The sequence below is a fragment of the Protobothrops mucrosquamatus genome, unplaced genomic scaffold, assembly GCF_001527695.2.
Source record: "Protobothrops mucrosquamatus isolate PMUCROS unplaced genomic scaffold, P.Mucros_1.0 scaffold_96, whole genome shotgun sequence".
Lineage (NCBI taxonomy): Eukaryota > Metazoa > Chordata > Lepidosauria > Squamata > Viperidae > Protobothrops > Protobothrops mucrosquamatus.
Window position 1 is genome coordinate 228,059 of NW_015386172.1, and position 3,287 is coordinate 231,345.

A 3,287-nucleotide genomic window follows, 5' to 3' on the forward strand; every position below is an offset into this window, starting at 1 on the left:
CCCTCAAGACATGGCTATTTAAGCTGGCAGGACTGGCCTAAGGGTTATTTTTAACATGGTTTTATAATAATTTTTATAAAAAAATAATAAAGGCCTTATAATAATATTTCATTTTAAATTAACATTTTAACTTTAGTATTATTATATTTATGTATTTGTTTTTAAAAGGCTGTAAGCCGCCCTGAGTCTGTAGGGAGAAGGGCGGGGTAGAAATATAAATAATAAATAAATAAATAAATAAATAAATAAATAAATAAAAGTGACTAAAAACTGCTAAGTCATTGATTGTCCTTACCACCCATCTATAAACGTTTCCATATATTTTATTGTTTCCTCTTATATTTCATTCTATTTGTTTACCCCCTCTGTCATAGAGGAGTCATGTGTTTTAACTTTATAAACAATCCTAGTTCTTCAAGATGTAGACAAGTGTTTGAAAGCTTTTTTTTATGAGGGATAAGTGGGAGGGGAAGGAAAAAGGAAATTCCATCATATCAATAACCCAGTATTTCAATTGTAAACAAAGATGGATATGTTATAAAAGAAAAATTAAACTATATCCATCTAAAAAGAGGAATTTCTTTGTAGAACTGAGAGATGTATGAAGAACAAGAGAAGCTTATGAAGGTCATACTAGTTTCTTGAATTGTTGCAGCACAATTTACCAACTAGCTTCAAATCATAATGATTGTCAACCATTTCTCATCAACGTGGTGATGTACTAAATGTGATTTTGTAAGATTCAACCCCAGGCATAATATTCTTCAACATTTTCAATTAATGACATTGATATGGAAGGAATATTTAATGGAGTTACAGATCAAACAATCATTAGAGAGATAGAATGAAATGTCTTCTAATTTCTTCAGTGAACATCTACAATCTTCTGCATGGCTTCAACAACATTCTTTGTCATGAATTATTGATCTGTGCTCCTGAAATTACAACATGTAATCAAAAGATGTAATACATAATACAGAAATTCTTTTCAAATTATACTGCTATATGTACAAATGAGTCACAAATATAATTATCTATACCAGAGGTCCATTGAACCGGTCCCTGATGCCTAAAAGATTGGGGACCTCTGAACTATACTTTACAAATTAGAATTATATATTTAATATAAAAATGCAACAGATTTTACAGTCATGTGAAAAAGCAAGAACATCCCATATAAGCTTTCTTTTATAACATATGTGGACAAATCATTATTTAATATTCATTCAAACAGTATATAAGTAGTCCTCATTTAGTGAATATTGCCAGAAACTGTCATTAAATAAAGTGGCAGCTATATGAAATTTCAACTGTACTTATGAATCTTACTTCAGCTTCCCTTTGCTTTACAGAACAAAAAGGGTCATAAATATGAGTATTGGTCATAGTTGTTTTTCATCACCATTGAAAATGTGAACATTTGTTAAATATGGCAGTTGCTAAACAAGGATTGCCTGCATAAAGATGCATGTAATGTAATTAAATAAAATACATATACATATAATGTATTTAATGCAATTAAATAAAAAAACAATCTTCTCATTATCAGTAGAGGCTTCCTTTGAAATTCATGCATCCTTAGAGAGAAAGGGAAAAAAATAAGCCAAACTTCCTGTGCACAATTTTCTTGACTATAACATTGTTCTGGGTTTCCTGCATTATTACTTATATGTAAAAAGTGTGAGAAAGACTGGGAAAATGCATTTTGCCTTAAAATGTCCCAGGAAAGGGAAGAGAGATGGAGATCATTGTTAGGAGAACTATACAGTATTAAGCTGACAACCCCACCCCACCCCGTGAGGTTTGGAATTATATTTTTTAAAAAGGTTCAGATACCCCAATACTTTACCTCTCGAGCAATTAGGAGGTACTCCTACTGAATTAGGAGCAATTATGCAATTATTTATATGTATGCAACTTATTACTTTATATTTAAATAATTATCGTGAAGAATAATAGCTTTTTCTGGCTGTCTAAAAATACATAGAAAACTTTAGAAATAGAAACTTTACACTGGAAAAAACTTGATTACTTTTTCACCCTCAGAAAAACAAATTCAGCTTAATTTCTTTAAGCAAAGGACAGAACTGTTAAAGAACTAGCTCCTCTCTAAAACCAGTTATTGAGACAAGTTAAATCCACTATGCATTTAACCAAATTGCTTTACCAAAAAGGAACAACCAATGAGCCTTCAAGAAATAAAAGTGGGAGCAGCTCCTATAGCAATGTCATTGTTAGGCACCGACTTAAAATACCGTAAATTCCACTGAACTGATTGATAGCTAAATATGCTGAAAATGTAATATAAAAATGTTTCTGCCTCCGCAGTAAAGGATATAAATGAGTTTATACTACCTGAAGTCGTGACTTTCACATATCCCACAGTTCCATTTACAGATCTTTGGCATATTTCGTTTACCTTCAGTATATTTGAAGCGCACCACACCTTAAACCAGTCGGACTCGTTAGCGGGACTTTCCATGTGACTTATACAGGGTAGATCTTCGATTAAGAGTGCCAAAATTTTGTACGGTTCAGAAATGTATTCCCACTTGCATACACAGTCAGGAAAGTGAGTTATTTAACAACCGCTCCGCTTTCCCTTTGTCCTGAAAGGAAATCCGGAATCTCTCATCTTTTTAAAAGTCCCGTCTGTCAATCATCGCTGCGGTCTCAAGGCCGAAGTTAGGAGCGACTTGAGCAAAGTTTTCATTCCCCTCCCACGTCTTACTTTTTCCTTCCGAGGGAGCCTCCCTAGCCCGCCGGCTTGTCCGGGAAATCCGCACGGCTTCCAAGTGGGCATCCCGAAGCAGCAGCCTCAGTAGCAGAAGGGGCGTAGTGGAACCGGACGGGGGGGGCGGTGAGTTCTCGGCCGAGCGAGGGAGCGAAAGAAGATGGCGGGGCGGACGCTGGCGGCATGGGAGCCGACGAGACTGCGAAATTAAGCCGCTAGGGGAGGCCACTCGCGGAGACAGGCAGGCAGGCAGGCAGGAAGGGCGGGAATCTTGCGGTGGCTGCTGCTTCCCCTGCTTCCTCGGACGGGACCAGGGCCGCTTTGAAGGGACAGCTGAGGCGGCGGCTGTGCTGGTTCCGGGGCCCGGCCGGGGTGGAGGCGGGAGGGTGAGAGAATGGTGAATCCGGAGCGGCGGCGGTGGTGCTGCTGCAGCCGGAGCCGACTGGTTGTGGCCTCACGCGGCTGGGCTGCTCGTTAGTCAGGCCTGGAGGAGCCGGCAGCGCAGAGCATTCGGAGCCCCGCGGTCGAAGAGTGGCTGCTGGAGAGAGAGCGC

The 3,287-nt window shown here is 38.7% G+C and overlaps 1 long non-coding RNA gene across 1 annotated transcript; it reads right to left on the minus strand.

Annotated features, from left to right (window-relative positions):
• Window positions 1–786: 786 nt before the first annotated feature.
• LOC107286545 lies at window positions 787–2,840 on the minus strand. Its single transcript, XR_001548859.1, has 2 exons — window positions 2,356–2,840; window positions 787–935 (listed from the first exon to the last, which is right to left on the minus strand). It is a non-coding gene; the product is annotated as an uncharacterized LOC107286545 (long non-coding RNA).
• Window positions 2,841–3,287: the final 447 nt, after the last annotated feature.